Here is a 19,342-nt window from a genome sequence, read left to right as displayed (position 1 = left end):
GAGCGAGTTAGGCAGGAGAACTCTCAGCAGCATTAACTGCCCTGTTACTGCACCACCTTAATAAACCATGGTGAAGCAAAATGTCTTGTGCTTAAGACTCTACATGAAAGTTAAAATATATATGTTCAGTGCACATAGATATATAGTGTATAGTTATACATATCACACAAAAATCCACCACATCCCCCCTTGTGGTACCTGGAGGTACCACCTAAAAAGACCCAATGACTAAAGAAGAACAAAAATCGTGAAAACGAATGCGTGCGCTGTTTTTTTGCTAACATACTTTAAAGCAAGCTCTAAATAGAATATAAGAATTTGTATAAAGATCCCACACAGTTGTTGCTCTATTGAATAAACCCCAGAAACCTCATAGTCATCAACATAACATTCTTCCAACGCTTCATTTCTCTTAGTCAATTAATTTAAGACTAATTGATTCCTCTTCATTTGCAAATCATACTACACAGTATCCTTATCAGAATACTCAAGAAACTTAAAACTAGCCTAATTACAGTAAAATGAAAGTGAGGCATGAAACACATCAGCAGAGACACATAATACATACACGGATTACACAGCACCATATGTGACATTAAAAATAATACAATAAAACAATTAATTCCCAATTTTGGATTTCATCTTGGTCAGGTTCAACTTCTTTTTCTGAACAACTTCTCAGTGTGGGCTTTGAAATGTTCTTTGATCATCACTTCATCTTCTTCATCCGACATAAACCCACCAAGAGCATTCTCTTTGTGGGCCGGTACTGCTCACCCGAGTAAACACGAGCTGACATTGACATGAATTAAACATAAAACATTATATACAGTATAAGATTTTGTAAGGTAAACCTAGTTCATACAAATGAAGTAAAGAAAAGTTATTAAAACAAAACGTGCCTTGCTGTTTATTCTTTCAGTGTCCCACAGTAGCACATTTCCTGCTAGGAAAATGTCAGAAGTCACATCATTTCTGTAAATTGGGAAGTAACTGTAATACATCAAGTCACCTCTGTCTCTTGTTACCAGGACTTTTTAAAATGAATGGTGCAACATGGAAAGAGGCCCTACACAAGAGTTTAGCTTTGAGCTCAATATGCGATGATCCTTTCAGCCATGACATCTCTGACATGGGAAACCAGGGAATTTGATTAGAAAATGGTGAAGGATTTTCTTTTCAGTTAGAAACTGGATTTGTGTAACATGTTGGTGAAAAGCCCCCAAAGAAAGCAGCATATGATCAGTCGCTATATTGCATTTAATACAAACGTCCTTCGTGTATCCTTTGAATACAGAACAGATCATTTCTGATATCTATGAGTAAACCCAACGAGCACGTGTCCCAAAAGACCCCACAGTGTTTTTATCTGGCTTTTCCCTGACAGTTAGTGGACACTGACAGATGTGTGCTGAATATGAAAGGAAACAAAAGAACTAAAGAAGGTTTGCAGGGTTAAAAACAAGAACTACATGAAGGTTGTTTCATCCTGCTGTAACTTATGACAGAAGCATCTATTGTTTGTTTTTTCATTTATTTACACAAAGACAGATGTTGAAATAACAGGAGTAACAGTTTAATTCAATTGAAATCGGTCCAATCGTCTATAGTGAAATTATTGTTTTTCATTAGTTGGCAAAAGATGGGGGTTGTTGACGGCAATTCAGTGAATGCAACAGGGGAGGACGCCAGTTTGGATGGAGGGGAATCAGCAGGACAGATGAGATTTTGTTTAGGAGTCGAGTAGTTGTGTGAATGAGGAGAGGAGAGCACATTAGACTGCTGAGAGACGGGGAGGTAGTCAAGCACTGACCACATGTCTTCTTGGATTTCAGCAAAACAGATGGGCTCATCTCGGTCTTGGAATAATTCAACTCGGGGTTGAACTGATGCAGTTTGAGAGGCATCTACAGGAGAGGCAGGGGTGGGTGAGGGCTGCTGAGACTGCGCAGTGATGGGGAGGGGGTCGAGCTCTTCCAGCACTGACAGCAGTTCTTCCTCACTTCCCATCTTCATCCTGAATGTGTTCACTGACAGGTGTTGCCAGCTGTGGTGGCTTGTCTCGCGCTCAAAGAGGACAAAATAGAGAACAATACAGTGTTCAGCTGCCTGGCTGTGCTTTACACACAGCCCTGCTCTGGTACACCCACTATGCCGGCCTTTGTACACTCTCTCCATCTAATGATAGAGAGGAAGGATACATTCACTACTTCTAGCCTCCACTATTCAAATTGAGTATTTTCACAGTGTCCTAAAAGCTTCCTGAAAAGCCTTTACACTATTTTCCAAAACGCTGCATCCAGAGCACAGTCAGGGACTGGAAGGAGAGAGTATATTTCCCCCATATGGACTTCTCTCTTCATTGGCTCCCAATTAAATCCCAAATAAAAATCCAAATACTTGCCCTCACACACACAAGGTCTTGAATAATCACCCCCAATTTTGTCTACAAGATCTCACAGTGCCATATCATCCCAACAGAGTGCTTTGCTCTCAGACTGCTGTCTTCCGAGGGGATTTAAAAGTACAATGGAAGGCAGAGCCATCACTTTTCAGGCCCCTCTCTGTGGAACCAGCTCCCACTTTGTATTCGGGACACAGACACTTGCTCTCATTTTTTAATTAAGCGTGAAACCTTTTTGCCAAAGTCCAATAACTTGAGAGAGGAGCCAAAGACGTCCTCGTCCCAGATTCGTCCCAAGACAGATTCACACCTATTCGCACCTTGTCTGCTGTGACCTGAAGAACTCGCGTGACCATTGCGACTCTCAAGGTGCTAAAAATCACACAAGAGTTTAAATGCGTGAGAGGCCACACTTGAGTAGCAAAGAAGCTTAGCTGATGAGATTAAATGTGCAGTTGCATGAGAGCACTAGTCTTTTTAGTGATCTACCTTTTGACCAGTTTAGAACCTGACAAGCGAGTAATCACAATGCCCACCTTGTTAATTGTCCTGAAAGCTTCATAAGCCGGACAATGACTCAGTGATGTTGCAGTTTTTCACAGCGATGGTGGTATAGTGGCGAGCATAGCTGCCTTCCAAGCAGTTGACCCGGGTTCGATTCCCGGCCATCGCAGTTGCTTCTCGCAGTGCTGTTCAAGCATGTGGGCTGCGTACTGTTTTACAGTAAAAACGTTCTCCGCTCTTTCTGCAAAGGCTTACAATGTCAGGCCAGGTGCATTCTTCATCGGCCTCGCTGCTACCGTTTGCTGTGGAAAGACACTGTTCACACAGGCTTTGAGTTCTCATCACTTCATACATATACCTTCTTACATGAAACTGTGATTGGACACGCTACTTCTTCATAAAGACACCCAGTTCCACTTTAAATATTGTGCTGAATGTTTGGAATGAAGATAACATTTTACTAACCATGTACTGATCAGCTCTTTGCGGTGGCAAAATCATCAGCTGTGTGTGTTACTGTTCATGCAAACAAGCAAGCTAATGTCAGCCAGCTAGCTTCAACCGCAGCTGTGCTGCACCGATCTCACGGAACTGCAAAACCACAAGCTTTCTCACCAAAGTCATGCAGCTACCGCATTTACAATCCAGCGTGGCCGTTGTTGTGCACATCCTACTTGAAAGACGTGTGGCGTAGGACTTGGAAGACGTATGTCTTTCAAGTATGTAGCTCCAAAACCAAATGTGGTTGTTGTGGCCGAGCGGTCAAGGCGATGGACTCGAAATCCATTGGGGTCTCCCCGCACAGGTTCGAATCCTGTCGACAACGGTCAGCTGTTTTGCGGCAGTCCAGACGTTGATTTGAGAAGAAGCCACGGCATGGAGTTCACCTGAGAAGGTGCCAGGAGAAAGAGCCAGGCCTTTGCTTGTGAAAATAGAGCACGCAGAAGCAATGGACCCAGCTATGTCCTGACAAAATTAGGCACATATTCAGTAAACATGGCATCCTTCAATTGCTCTCTTAGCCACCCCAGACGTGTAGTCATCCAGGATCCTGTCTGAGTACCGCCAATGACTGATGCGTCTGACAAATGCTGATTGCTTTGCAAGAGGATCGGGATTGGAGGGACAGCGGATTTCACCGGGAATGGGACAACAGCAGAAATTTCTTCAAACATCAAACATTACTGCATGAAAAGCACAAAGAGTGGACACATTTCATTGTTTGGAGCACTGCTTTTCACTTCAGCTCTTTGCATGTAAAAACTTTGCTCTTCTCCACAGCTGGCTGACGGACACGCAAAAGTGCAAGCAAGAGTGGCCACAGACCCACTATGCCGGCCTTTGTACACTCTCTCCATCCAATGATAGAGAGGAAGGATACATTCACTACTTCTAGCCTCCACTATTCAAATTCAGTATTTTCACAGCGTCCTAAAAGCTTCCTGAAAAGCCTTTACACTGTTTTCCAAAACGCTGCTGTGCTGCCCCTTTAATCCTCCCCAGTTCCCTCAGTTTGAGATCCTTCTTGGACTTGGTGTCATGGTACTCCAAGTTTTGCCAAACTTTGCAACTGTTGTAGCCCCTATGTGTGCCTGTGCTAACGACAAGAACACTTTCACATGGACTTCAGGTGCACAAGCGAGCTTTGAAGAAGTAAAAAAACTCCTGGTGAATAGTCCTGCACTGGCACTGTTTGACCCTGCCTTGCGTGTTGTGATCTCTACTGATGCAAGTGACTATGGGCTTGGTGCTGTATTTGCTCAAGTGCAACCTGATGGCACAGAAAAACCTGTGGCGTTTGCTACCTGCACACTGCCTGCAACAGATCAAAAGTACTCAACTGTTGAAAAAGAAGCTTATGCTTGTGTGTGGGCTGCAGAGAAATGGAGAACGTATTTGTGGGGCCGACGTTTCACTCTGCGGACAGACCACCAAGCTCTGACAACGCTGCTGAGCACCAAAGGGTTTAATAGGGTTGGCATGCGCATCGCCCGCTGGTCTGCCCGCCTCCTGTGTTTTGACTATGATGTTATTTGCCGCCCAGGTTCTCAGAACTATACAGCTGACTGTCTCTCTCGCCTGCCCCTGCCTGTTTCGTCCCATCCCACATCGGATGCAGATCATGAAATGGTAGCCCAAGTTTCTGCTGCCATGTCCTCACTTCCAGTTGCGGGCTTTGACTCTGCCTGTTCAACTTGCCCTGAACTGGTTGCTTTGCGTTCACAAATACAAAGTGGCTGGCCTGCCTCAATCAAAGCACTTGATGTCACGCTTGCACCTTACTACAAAATCCGTAATGAACTCTCAACCCTAAGTGATTATGTTCTCAGAGGCTCAAGGCTCATTGCACCACTTTCAGTGAGACCTAAACTGATTGCACTGGCACATGAAAGTCACCATTGTGCGCACAAAACAAAGATTAAGAGATCTCTACTGGTGGCCAAAAATGGACTCGCAAGTTCAGTCTGCCATAACCTCATGCCTCCTTTGCCAGTCCAATGACAAAACTGCACATACTAATCCTGCTCCTCTCCAACCCGTCCCACTGCCTGATGGACCGTGGAAAAAACTTGGTCTTGACATTGTTGGGCCTTTTGATACTGCAATACCTGCTTGTAGATACGTCATAACATTGACTGACTACTACTCCAAATGGCCTGAGCTTGCCTTTTCACCTTATGCTACTACTGATGATGTCATTCAGTTCCTCTCATCTGTCTTTAGTCGTCATGGCAACCCAGAGAACATCATAACTGACAATGGTGCACAGTTCACCTCTGTAATGTTCACCTCATTCCTCCAGAATAGAGGCATCTCCCACAGCAGAACATCTGTCTACTACCCAGCTGCAAACGGAGCAATCGAACGGTTTCATCGTGCCCTCCGCACCTGTATCCAGACATCAATCCAGCAGTCGAAACCATGGAAGGCGACTGTGCTGGATTGGCTTCAAGTTTACTGTGCAACACCGCATGCAACTACTTCCCTCTACTTCCCTCTCCCTAAGAACTGCTGTGTGGCAGGAAGATGCGTACTATACTGGATGTACTCCCTTTGCCTCCTGCTGTGTCTCCACTGGATACGTTGCACATCACTCAGTTCGGAAATATCAGTTGAAAATGCAACGTTACACTGATGGTAGGCGTCACGCACGGAAACCTTCTTTTCTACCAGGAGAGAGTGTGAGGATAAGGAAACCCCACCATGTTCCCAAAGGACATCCCAGATTTACCCCTCCTGTAACAGTAACAAAAGCCAAAGGCTTGAATGCCTTCTTGCTGAGTGATGGAAAGAGTTGGAATGCCACTCATCTAGCACGCTGTCGCCCAGTGACTGAAAAGAACGCTGACACTGCTAGGCTGCACCACACTCAGACTGGCTCACCTACTGCCAGAAGACTGCCACGCGTCAAGTACAAGCCTCGCTGGCACAAAGACTATATTGTAGCATAATAGGTTGCTTCCTCTCTGTGCAGGGGGATGACTGAAGGGATCACCTTGCTAATCCTTGCTGTCCAAACTGGCCTCATTGAGCTGCAGGTCATCCACAGAGCCTTCCTCCTCTCTATCATCCTCTTTATTGTTGTTGCTTCCATCCTGCAGTCCATGCTGGAGACAGCTGAGTCCTAGCCCTGGGAGCATCTAGAGGCAATTAAGATAATATACCAAAGACTTTTTTCATGTGTTTATTTTTAAGAAAACTCTGTGTCCCACTGTTTGTTTTATTTTTTACTGATCATAAACAACCAGAGGTGTGGACTCGAGTCACATGACTTGGACTCGAGTCAGACTCGAGTCATTAATTTTATGACTTTAGACTTGACTTGAAAAAATGTTCTAAGACTTGTGACTTGACTTGGACTTTTACACCAATGACTTGGGACTTGAATTGGACTTGAACCGGTTTACTTGAAAAGACTTGATATTTCACCCCAAATATAAAATTTAACATACATATTATATAGAGATTGAAAATGTGACGTCATTCAGGGGTAAAACCGCAAAGGATTCTGGGAACTCGTGGCAAGAGGTACTAGCGCACGCAGGCTTTCAATTGAAATCACAGCGATAAAAAAGAAACACAAAAATGGCAAGAAGCTGTTGTATTATTAACTGCAATAGCCGGTCGCATGACAGCCACGGGAAGCCGACGGGTAAAGAGATCGGTTGTTATCGGATTACGTTGTTGAAGAGAAATTGTTCGAGCCATGTTTCCGAAGTAACAAAGAGGCGACGGGTGGCCTGGATTGCAGCCATTCAAAGACCAAATATAACGTCCCAGAACACTCCAGCTCACAGGTTAGTCTGCTCCAAGCATTCCCACAAAGGTCAGTCTGCTGTTGTAGTTAATGCGTCATTTTCATAACATAATTGGTGATACAGGTTACAAGCAAGTCTGGCGCTGAACAGAAATTGTCGCTCCTTTGTTTGTTGTGCATAAATAGTGAATTGTCCTGACACAATATTGCGTTTCGCTTCTGTTATTTTGGTACATTGACAAAAACATATACTTTTATTGACAGGATAAAACAGGTTTTTTGTATCACTAATTGTCCAGTACGATTACAGCATACAGTATTATTGTCACTGCTACATTTCTGTAACGCGTACCAGAAATTATTTCCACTGCTAATTAATTACCGTTGAGCTTAAAGGTCCTATTAATAAACGGTTAAGGAATGTGTATTTATGACGACAATTTGTGAGACTGGTAAACTTATGATACGTACGATGGTCTTTCGTTCTACACGGTGCATTTCAAGGTCCTGCACCCATCCGTCGGTAAACTGTACCTGGGCTTGTTGCAGTGACCTGAAGTTACTATCGTGCCAAACTAGGTATCCCCGACAGAATTTGTTTCCCCTGCGTCGGGAGCACACGCTGGACTGTCCAAATCACGGACAAACAGTATCCCACATTGTTGATTTTTAGTTTACAAACACTTCTTATAATGACTGACTACTCCTGACATTTTTGAGATCTTAGCTCTTTATACAACGAAGTTATAGTGGGATACAAATAATATCAGGCTGGTCCTGCCACAATTTGTTCCCCCTGTGTAAATCACGGACAAACAGTATCCCACATTGCTGATTTTTCGTTCACAAACACTTCTTATTATGACGCATTTCTCCTGAAACTTTGGAGGATTTAGCTCTTTATATAATAAAGTTACAGGAGAATAAAAATAGTTATTAGCCAAAATGTTTATGGTTTATTAAAATAATCCCATCTGATACCCCGTGAGCAATAAATATATAATTTTCTGTTGTAACCCTCAAACTGAATGGTAATGTAACGATACTAATTTTTCACAAAATGAAAACATCAGTACTTCCTGCATGCTCCCAGCACAGGGGAAACAAATTCTGTCGGGGATACCTACTTTGGCACGACACCGGTCCTACAACCGCATCCAAGAATAACATGCAGCTTATCTCAGAACTGTCGGTGAAAATTATCCTTGGAGCTAGGTTTAATTTAGCTGCATTTTAAAGAGGTGCAATTTCACAATTTGTGTATATTTTCTAAGTTCACTATTTTGTCATGTGTTGAGAAAAACACAGATTTAAAAATTACATGGTCTAATATTTACATTTAGCATAACTGCAACATTATTTTTTTGTTTTTTTCTTTTTAAAGACTCGAAAGGACTTGAAATTCAAAATTTCAGACTTGTGACTTTACTCGGACTTTTACACCAGTGACTTGAGACTCGACTCTGACTTGCCTGACATTACTTGAGACTTGACTTGAGACTTGAGGATAAAGACTTGAGACTTACTTGAGACTTGCAAAACAATGACTTGGTCCCACCTCTGGCTTTATCAAGTTTTATTTTCAGCGCTGTGTATTTTTCCTGCACGTCTTCAAGCTTGCAGTCCGTTTGTTTCTGTTTAATTTCTTGTTGCTTTTGTTCTTGAAGCAACTCTTTATTTTTGTTCAGTGTTTTATCAAGCTTTACCTGAAGCGCTTTGTATTTTTCCTCCATGCCTTGGAGTTTGCACTGCTTCATGTCCTGTTGTTGTTTTTCTTGGAGGAGTTCTTAATTTTTTTTGCAGAGCTTCATTAAGCTTGATTTGCAAGCCTTTGTTGTGTTTCTCCATGTCCTGGAGCTTGAAATCCATTTCCTTCTGTTTTATCTCCTGTAGCCTTTTTTCTTGAAGAAACTCTTCATTTGTGTGCGGTCTTTCATCAAGCTTTACTTGCAGCTCCTGATTCTTTTTGTCCTTCAGCACTAGTTTTTCTAGTGCTCTATCAAGCTTTGCTTGGAGCTCAAAGTTTCTTCCCTGCATTTCTAGGAGTTCCATTTCTTTCAACTTTTGAATATCTTCCTTTTCTAGAAGCTGGTTGAATGATTTGTCTACTTGATCAGGAAGTTGAATTTTGTCTTCCTGATCACAAAGAGGAGAGTTGGGCTTTACTGTTTTTTTCTGTTTTCTCTGAGACATGTTTGAATCTGTAAACTGTCACTCTGTTTATATCTGAATTAACTAATTTCAAGAAACTGTTGCAATTACCTGGACTGCCTCAGCCCAGGTGATGTAACATTAGCAGACAGAGGGTTTGATGTTGCAGAATCTTTGGAGCTGTACCATGCTGAACTGAAGAGCCCAGCTTTCACCAAAAGGAAGAACTAACTGGGCCCTAGATTGCCCAATCAAATCTCTTAATGCCACCTGCCCTCTCCTACATTAACTGTGGGCTCACCTTGTAGAACAGAGTTGAGTGTGGAAGAAATGGCAAAAATATGGAGCTGAAAAGCTGAGAGAGAAAAAGAAATGATAAATAAATCAATGTGTCAAATTAACTGACATGTTAGCTGGTAGAGTGCCCACTGCATTATATATATATCATCTCTTTTTTATAATAAATAATCAAAAACTTTATTTAAACTAAGATTTTAAAAAATATGTGCAGTGATTGATGTGCTCTCAGACATGTGCTTCAATCCACACACAAATACAAAACAATCTGACCACACGTACAACTGTTTCACAAACTCTATAAAGCATTCACACTCCAATGGATGCATCAGAAAGCAGCTTGGGATTACAATCTTGTCCAAGGATATTTCGCCTGCAGACCGGAGCAGCCAGGGATCAAACCAGAAAACTTTCTGATCAAAAGCTGACTTGTGCTAAATGCTGAACGGCAGCCAACCCATTTTAGCCATTTAATGAATGTGCCATTTAATCTTGGCTGCAGCCAAGATTAAATGGCACATTCATTAATTACAGAGTTACGGATTGTTACATGGAACTCAAAAGAAATAATGAACCCATCTCGTGTCCTGTGTCTTCTATAGCTGTCTGTACTTTTACCTCCAAAGTTCATCAGCAAACATGTTTGCAGGCCTCTAATTATCAGGCTGTACTCAAGCGCTTGAATTCAACCTAAAAGCTGTGCTGTCATACAGAACCAAGTACCCTCCGCGGAAACTATAGCTAATGTCACAACTGGATCTGATGAGACAGCTATGATTTCTGGACTCGAAGTAAATAATCCTGAATCAATTTATACAACATCAGTTTGTTTGTTTTGCTTTCATAACAAATAGTTTGAGCCATATACAAATACAGAAGTGACAAATGGAAACATATTTACAATCCAAAGTCAGACTAACAGTTTTCAGTAGCACAGTCTTTTATTTACAGTCTGCTTCTCCTGGTGGTAAACCTCTATCACATGTTTGGATTAAAAATTAGGCCTATATAGCTGCTGGTTCCAGCTTAAGCAATATGTTAAAAATACTAAATTCTTCATTGATTTGAGCTGTGGGGTTTGCTATACACTGGCAGAAAATTGTAGAGTAAATGGTGAAAACGAACAAACCAAATAACAAGATCCTTGAATTCCATCTTTTTTATTAACAGAAACTCCAACAAATTTGTGCCCAATTGATGATGTTTGGGACATGAAAAGTCCAGTCCAGCAGGTGGCGGTAATGCGCCTTAAAGCTTTAACCGCCAAAAAATACAAGAGCAGAAGAAGAAGAAGCCGAGTTCCCGCTTTATGGCGTTTTTCTCTCCGATTATTGTCAAGACTGATTTAAAGGTAAGCACCGAGCTAATATTAATCCGAGTCTAGTTAATCTTGAGTTTAGCTCCTGAATGAGTCTTTCTGTTGCTCTCCTCGGTGTCTCTTCTCAAGTTTTTGTGAACAAGTTGGAAAAAAAAATCTGACTAAATTGACTCAAGCTGCTTTAAACTAATTTACAGAAAGATATCAGCAAAAGGTTGTGAAACACAGAGAAGAAAAGAATTTTATTAGAAGAAAGCTTTTAAATGAGCTCATTGTAATCAGAGTTTCTGTTGTTTTATTAGTCTGTTATTAAGGCTACTTAGCATCTCTGTGGCACCTGCACAGCTTATGAATGCAGCTTGCTAACTAAGCTAGCTAGCGCCACCCTTCTTCCATATAAGGTCACTTCCGGCTCCAAAAGACCCAACATGTTGGCGGTAAAAGTGCTATAATGAAATACATTTATGAGAAATGTAAAAATAAATGTGTTCCAGGCTAAAACACAGCTGCCTTTATCAGCGCAAAGTTGTGATGAGGCTTACTCAGATGATGGCTCAGATTTCTACACCCACTCGGATATACAGATGAAATCAAGACAAGTACATCAATACAAAAATTCACACGATTGTTCAAAATATAATAAATTGCATGAATATAGGAAATCTTCCTCTCAGTGACTGAGTTGTCTCATTGTGTCCTCATTTTTTATAAATCAAGGCCTGAGTAACCCAACCTTAAGTCTTCATTAAGGTTTTTGTCACATAGATAGAAAATAAACTCAGAGATTAAGCGGCTGTTATAAACAGAGTGATTAGTTTATGTAAAAAATGTAGTTTGTTGTTGTTCTGGTTTACGTGCTGAAAATGGTTTTATTTGTGTATGTTCAATGTGTTAGACTTGTACATAGTTAAATATATGATCAAATAATGTTGAATCCTGGATATGGATTTGTAAGCAATGAAATTTGAAATAAGGGGGTAGGAACAAGAAAACTTCATCCTACTCCTTTTCGAGCACACACATTCTGTAGACATAGATATTTACATGAAAACTTGATGATTTTTAAGTTTTGTTATTTTTATTTTTTTCTGTTGTTATTTCAATTATATTTGCATGTTTGAAATAAATTTTATCTATCTATCTATCTATCTATCTATCTATCTATCTATCTATCTATCTATCTATCTATCTATCATTTCTCACGGCACACGTATATTGTCGGGTTTTTTCTTGGCCAGGGCATATTTTAAAGAGGAATTGCTCTCCTGGTACTGGTGTGCCATACTGCTGAATTTGGTATCGGTGTTCAAACCTTTTGTGTTTGTTTCAAACAAGTTGTCCACCCAAGGAAGCTAAAATGTGTTCTGTGTGTTCTCAGATGAACATATAAGACACTTTGACTCTTCAGTGCAGTGTGGAGCTTAACAAAGTTCTGTTTTGTGTCCCAGCTGATCAGGAGGAGGAGAAGAGTCTGACGGAGCAGCAGAGGAAATTTCAGCTACTTGGACTCAGCTCAGCCACTGCAGAGAAAACAATGAGCTCAACACAGAAGGTGACAGATACTAGTGTTAAGAAATACTCCATTAAAAGCTGAAGTACTGATACAGTATGTATATTTTATGCTAAACTAAGTGAACCTTGTGCAATATTAATGTAATGTAGAAATAATGTATACAATGTATACAATGCCTACATCTTAGACGGTGACGTTGCCTCTAAACATCAAAATGAGCAGGAAGATGTTAAAGTGGGATTCAGCAGGATTCAACCCTAAAATCAGCTGTAGTGGCTCAGTGTGGGGAAAAGGGTCACAGCTCACAATCATTTCTATTGAGAGCTCCAGTAGATTTTTTTTAATGTGCAGGCTGTGATCAGCTGACCTGCTGCTCTCTGTGAATTCAACCAGATGTCAGCAGATGTTTCACGAGTTGTCCTGGCTGATTTCCTTTCTCTACACTGACAGTACACTGTCTTTATATTAGACACTATACTGTTGATATGTGGGTGGAGCTCAGTGAATGAATGTCAGCATCATGAGCTTAAGTTTAAGTTAATCTCTGCTACACTTGATGTAATCTAACTCTGACATGAGCACCACAGTCACTGTGCACCAGTCACACACTGTTCTTTACTTAAATCCATCACATTACAGTAAACTTGCCTGCTTATCCTGCACTAACCTGCAGAGGATTTTACTGCAGTCTTTACATCACATTGTGAGACAAACTGCACACAAACAGTTTGTGTGTTTACTGATGTTTGTTGGGCTGATAGAATCGCTGCATTTGAAATTACCTGCCACATAAAAAATATTACTCCATTTATTCTCGCTCGTCTTCTGTATTGCTAACTAGATGTTGAAATACCGCGACCGCAACTTATCAGCACCTGCAGTCGTTCAGGTTCTGGTGGTGTTTGGTGCCACACTCCACCTTCAGGTTTAAAACTAGTGTTAATGGAGGGAGTTTGAAGCTTCAGTTTGTTCAATGACTGCATTTCACTCACTGACTCTGTATCTCTGTCACTGCAGGACCAACATGGACCGAGAAGTCAGCGCTCTCAGGAGGCCGACAAACCTCACAGAAGAAAGAGAGAGAAAAAAAACACCTGTGACGAGTGTGGGAAGGATTTTACCTGGAAGTTTAAACTAAAACAACATCAGCTCATCCACACTGGAGAGAGACCGTTCAGCTGTGACTTGTGTGGAAAGTCGTTTTCCTGGAAGAATTCCCTGAAAAGACACCAAGTCGTCCACAGTGGAGTTAAAGCTTACAGCTGTGATCAGTGTGGCAGAGCTTTTACTCGAAGTAGCCACTTACAGAGTCATCTAGTTACCCACTCTGGAGTTAAGGCATACAGCTGTGACATCTGTGGAAAAACCTTCAGCCAGCTAGGGTACCGAAATATACACCTACGCATTCACTCCGGAGAAGATGTGTACTGGTGTGATCAGTGTGGTAAATACTTTACAACAGACGCACAGTTACAACACCACATGTTTACCCACACTGAGGAGAGACCTTATCAATGTGACCTGTGTGAGAAGACTTTTAAAACTCCACAGTACCTGAGAGAACACCAACAGATCCACACCAGAAAGAGACTCTACAAGTGCAGTTACTGTGAGGTTTGTATTTTTATTTTATTCTTGTAAGTTCAGTCTGACTGTTTGGAACAAGTGTGCTCATTAAATCGTGTTAGCATGTTAGCACTTCTACTGCACCGAAGAGTAGCTCTGAGCCATTATTCAGGTTTTCATTTCATTTAAGTGTAAGTCAGATGTTACTGTAATATTAAATAAGTATTGCTGTAGTATTATGGTGGTAGTATTGTAGTTATTGTAGCCCAGTAAACTGAGTGTGTTAATTGAAACAGTAAAATGTAATTGGACGTCTGCAGAGATGCTCTTTATTTCAGGCGACTTCCAGGATAAAAGTGTTGAAGGACTGACTTACACTGTCTTTGTGTCTTTGTTTAGAAGCAGAGCGACACAGATGGATCCACTTCTCAACCCTGTCATCGCTGTGGTGGTGGGAAAGACTTTCGTTGTGACATCTGTGGAAAAACTTTCAGTCACCAAGCCAGCCTAAAAATACATCAACGTAAACACACTGGAGACAAACTGAAATACTGCAAAGAATGTGGGAGAAGCTTCCCCACATCAGCTGACTTAAAACGACATGAACTCTTTCACAGTGGGGTCAAGAAGCACCTCTGTGATCAGTGTGGGTCATCCTTCACCACTGCAAGTCAGCTTAAAAGACACAAACGAGTCCACACAGGAGCGAAACCATACAAGTGCAGACACTGTGACAAAAGCTTCTCACAGTCAGGTAGTCGTAACGAGCATGAACGTACACACATGGAAGGAAACTACAGCTGTGAGCAGTGTGACAAGAGCTTCAGTAATCTCAGTTCATACTCTGCACACAAACGATCCCACGTTACTAATAAACTGTTTCACTGTTACCACTGTGCCAAAACATTCACTTCATCATCTGCTCTGTGCAAACATCAGCGCGATCACGCAGGGCTGAAATCATTCCCATCACAGGATCAGAGTGAATCTGAAGAGAGAGAGACATCCTCTGGTTTCAGAGTCCAACTTAAAACCCTGGAGATCAGGCTCCACAGAGTTCAGGTCGGCTCTCCTTAAGTTTAAGTTAAAGTTCAAATGAGGCTATGAATCAAACTTCCTGTAGTTCCATTTTAATCTTTATAAATTGTTCTTCTGTTTGTGTTCAGTCGTTACCTTTTTTTTTTCAGTGGTTGGATTAAAAATCAGTTTTCTGTTGTTTAAGTTTTTATTGAATGTATTTTGTTAAATAAAGTTAAAATATTGTTAAATAAAGAATTGTTTGAACGACAAAGATTTTGAGCCATGATGTCATTTCCTGTATTTCAGAGTAAAGACTGAAGTGACAAATGGAAACATGTTTACAGTCATGGAATAAACACTGATGGGTCATCTGTAGGAAGTTCTATTGCTGACCTGACAGACTCGACCTTGTTTACAAAGAAAGAAAGGAACTGATGACATGTGTCAGCAGAGGCTTTCAGGGTTGTTTAGAGTAGAGCTGATAGTCTTAAAGAGAACATGGCGATTATGACAATTTAACACAATGATCTGAGAAAAATATCTGTTTCTCTCATTTTTACTGTATTCTGATCAAATTTCCAACATTCTTTTAACATTTCAAAAGAAACCTGCAAATTGTCTTTCTTCCACTTTCACACTTGGCCCTAAAAACACCAACATCCGTGCATCACCCTTGTGTCAGTCTAATGAACCTAACATGTGATTGATACATAACACACATTCACACTGGCTGCATATATCAGTCCGGGGGGGCAGAGCAGAACTCTGTATGAATCAGACGCGCTCACATATTCAGGCTTTCCAGAGGCGTTTACCATCAGAAGAAGCAGAACAATGAATCATCAGCACCCTGCAGAAGAACACAGCAAGCAACAACTCTAACAATAAAGACGTGCTGGAGCCAAAAGATGCAGATAGCGAGTTTTAAACGATAACGCACAGGATCAAAGGGGGAGAGGGTAAAAACCCACTGCCTCCTGAGATAAAGATCAGCAAGTCAAGCTGGCAGCAGACGACACAAAACGCTCTCTGGAGGAGGCGGCGACTGTGGAGCAGGCCAACGGAGAGGCGGATCGGCAGACAGGAAGCTCCCGGGGTCCCACAACAAGATGTTGCGCGTCAGACTGGAGCAGGATATCCCCATGTTGGTGACACTGCCCATCGAGGTACAGCCCAACTTGGCAAACCAACCCTTCCCTTTCTTGGACACCACACTGGCTGATCTGGGCATCCAAGACTGAGTCTCACTCCGTGTGGGGACGTTTTTTTGTTTTTGTTTGTTTTTTAAGAAGCAATCATGTGTATATATTCAGCTCAGAGCTGAAGGAGAGGGTGGTTTGGGTTGACACCAAGAAGACCCATCCTAGAGGTACGGCGGTGGGATCCAACTGCAGGGATGTGGTCAGATGGCAGTCTGTGGAAATCAGGTGACAGTGAGAGCAACTTGATTTTCCTATTTTGTCCTTCAGATACGAGTGAAAGCCCAGATGCCAGGAGACAAGCAGCTCCAGGAGGTCCTGTACAGCACCGAGGTCCACACTGACCGCTCCTTCTGCTGCACTGGAATGGATATCCTGCCCTGGAAACAGACGTGTGCAGGTCTAGAAGCAGTTTAAATCCCATACTTTTTTGATCTGTGAGGCTCTTAATGTCACGTCTGCAGCCATGAAAGTCAGCTCAGGGTTTCTTGATTCTGATTTTTCTTTGCTGTGTCACATTTAGCTCATATCTGCATTGCCATGCCCTGAAAACAAGCTGCCGAGCTTTAGTCAGGCTCAGGGACAACGGGAGATCTGAGGAGCAACACGATGAGAACAACTAAAACTGAACAAACTTAACATCTGATTACCTTTTTTATTTGTAAGAAAAAGTTTAACATGAACGCGCCAACTGTCCACAGCAAAGCTTATTATGACAAGACTGCTTTTATTCAGTGATGTCAAAGTGTCATCACTTCATACCTCTGAACTGACATTAGATGTATTGCATACCTTGTTAGAATTACACTGTTGAAGCATTTGTAAAAAGCTTCTGTCCTTGTTAATTTATGTTTTAGGATAAGTTTTTGGGCTGTGTAAGGTCACAGGTTGCATTTCTGAGCAGAGTAGTAAAGGTAAAGTAAGTGTTTTCAAAACTAGCCACTCAGCATGTGTACAAACAGTGAGAAATCTCTGAAGAAAACCGTTTGAAGGAGCAAGAACACACGCGTTTCTCCACAGGTTAAAGCCCGCTTTAATAATCAATATGAATCAAAGACTTCTGTCAACACAAAATAAATGTAAGGAAACACATCCAGTTTCTATAACTGACGACAAGCTTGGACCACAGTGATCTAAACTCATCCTCTACATTGGAAATGTAAACAAATGTAAATGTGGTTTTTACTGTACCAGAGCAGGGCTGTGTGTGTAGAGCACAGCCAGGCAGCTGAACACTGTATTGTTCTCTTTTTGGTCCTCTTCGAGCGGGAGACGAGCCACCAAAGCTGGCAACACCGGTCAGTGAACACATTCAGTTTTCAGGCCCCTCTTCTGTGGAACCAGCTTCCAGTTTGGATTCAGAAGACAAGATTTCAAGATTAGGCTTAAAACTTTCCTCTTTGGTAAAGCATATATTTAGGGCTGGACCAGGTGACCCTGAATCCTCCCTTAGTTATGCTGCAATAGATGTAGCCTGCCGGGGATTCCCATGATGCATTGAGTTTTTCCTTTCCAGTCTCCTTTCTCACTCAGTATGAGTTAATAGACGTCTCTGCATTGAATCATATCTGTTATTAACCTCTGTCTCTCTTCCACAGCATGTCTTTATCCTGTCTTCCTTCTCTCACCCCAACCGGTCACAGAAGATGGCCCCGCCCCTCCCTGAGCCTGGTTCTGCTGGAGGTTTCTTCCTGTTAAAGGGGAGTTTTTCCTTCCCACTGTCGCCAAAGTGCTTGCTCATAGGGGGTCATATGATTGTTGGGTTTTTCTCTGTATCTATGAAGCGCCTTGAGGCGACTTTTGTTGTGATTTGGCGCTATATAAATAAAATTGAATTGAATTGAATTATCTGAGGAAGAAGCAGAGTTGGTTTGTTTCCAGCTGAAATCATCCAGGCTCAGGAATTTGAATCGATCCACATCATTTCTGCTTGAACTAGAGAACATGAGTGTCGACTTACATTTGGTCTGTGAGACACATGTCATAGTGACAGTATTTGGGTTAATATGGCATTACTCACCCTGGTCGCATTTCTTCAATATCAGGCACCAAGTTCAGGAACTCGTTCTTTGCAGCCCGCGCAAGGTAGGAGGTCTCCAGAGTGGGAACCATCGGGAAGTTTTCACAGTCTGAGCAGGAGGGACTGGAGGCACGTGAGCTGTTCTCAGGGGTCCTTTAACACAAATCACACCAAGTTAGAATCAAATAGATAACCTGTCAATAACCGTTTGCAGATCGAGGTCAATGTTCCTAAAAATATGTTTACTTCTGGCCCATGGAGCCACAGCGCGAGTCCGAGAGAGAGGGGCAGGTAGAGGAAGGGGTGAGGGTGGCACTGCTGAAGCTCGTCACGGATGGATCACGTCCGATCGGTGAGATGAGAGAAAGCTGAAGTGAAACAACAGCAGGATGAGGTAGACGTCAATATAGGAACTCCCTGATGTGACACAGAAAGGCTATTTTTTTATTTCTTTGTATTATTTCTCAACTTGCAGTCACTGATGCTGTTCACCAGCTGCTTGTATTCAGTATTGAAGGTGTGTGTCAGAAGGCGCAGGCACTACAACACAACAGGAACAAGACCGATCAGCTCCGAGCAGAGAAGGAAGAAGGCAGCAACAAGAACGCCCACTAAGCCCACGTTTTTCTCACCTTGGTGGCCAGCTCCTTCTCACGCTTTCAAAGGTGGTGCTGGAGATCTGCGAGGAGGCGGAGGTGGACGTGGACAGAGTGCCGGAGCTCACGCTGGGGGACAGAGACTCACTCAGGGACTTGGTGGTGGGAGCTGTTCCCACGGGAGCCGCCTCTCCCAGAAGGTGACGGGTCTTTTCCACCTGGACGAAAGATGGGGGCGAATGTGAGGTGGGGAGAAGAGGGGAGGTTAGTCATGTAAAGTCTGTACTCTAAGAAAAAACTTTTTAGAATAGCACTTTGGTCTTTGAGTTGAAAAGTCATTTTTCCCTCTACGATATTAAACAGATTTATTTCTTTATGAATCTTTTAAGGCCCCACCTCCTGCAGCTGCTCCATCTTCTCCAGCTTCCACTGGTGCTCTAGGATGAGGCTATCTCCTCTGGGCCTCCAGCCGGCCAGGTTCTCCTCTCCACGCACA

At 42.3% G+C, this 19,342-nt stretch overlaps 2 non-coding genes and 1 pseudogene across 2 annotated transcripts; all 3 read left to right on the top strand.

Moving 5' to 3' along the window:
• Positions 1 to 14,969, top strand: part of LOC146625124 (uncharacterized) — a 238,552-nt pseudogene extending 223,583 nt beyond the window's left edge.
• trnag-ucc (transfer RNA glycine (anticodon UCC)) lies at positions 3,006 to 3,077 on the top strand. Its single transcript has one exon. It is a non-coding gene; the product is annotated as a tRNA-Gly (tRNA).
• On the top strand, positions 3,653 to 3,734 carry trnas-cga (transfer RNA serine (anticodon CGA)). The gene has a single exon. It is a non-coding gene; the product is annotated as a tRNA-Ser (tRNA).
• Positions 14,970 to 19,342: the final 4,373 nt, after the last annotated feature.

Source organism: Diplotaxodon limnothrissa, linkage group LG9 (assembly GCF_057381915.1).
Source record: "Diplotaxodon limnothrissa isolate DT_005_m linkage group LG9, D_limnothrissa_male_GT1.1, whole genome shotgun sequence".
Lineage (NCBI taxonomy): Eukaryota > Metazoa > Chordata > Actinopteri > Cichliformes > Cichlidae > Diplotaxodon > Diplotaxodon limnothrissa.
Note: the sequence above shows the minus strand (reverse complement) of the source record. Positions and strands in the feature narration are given on the sequence as shown.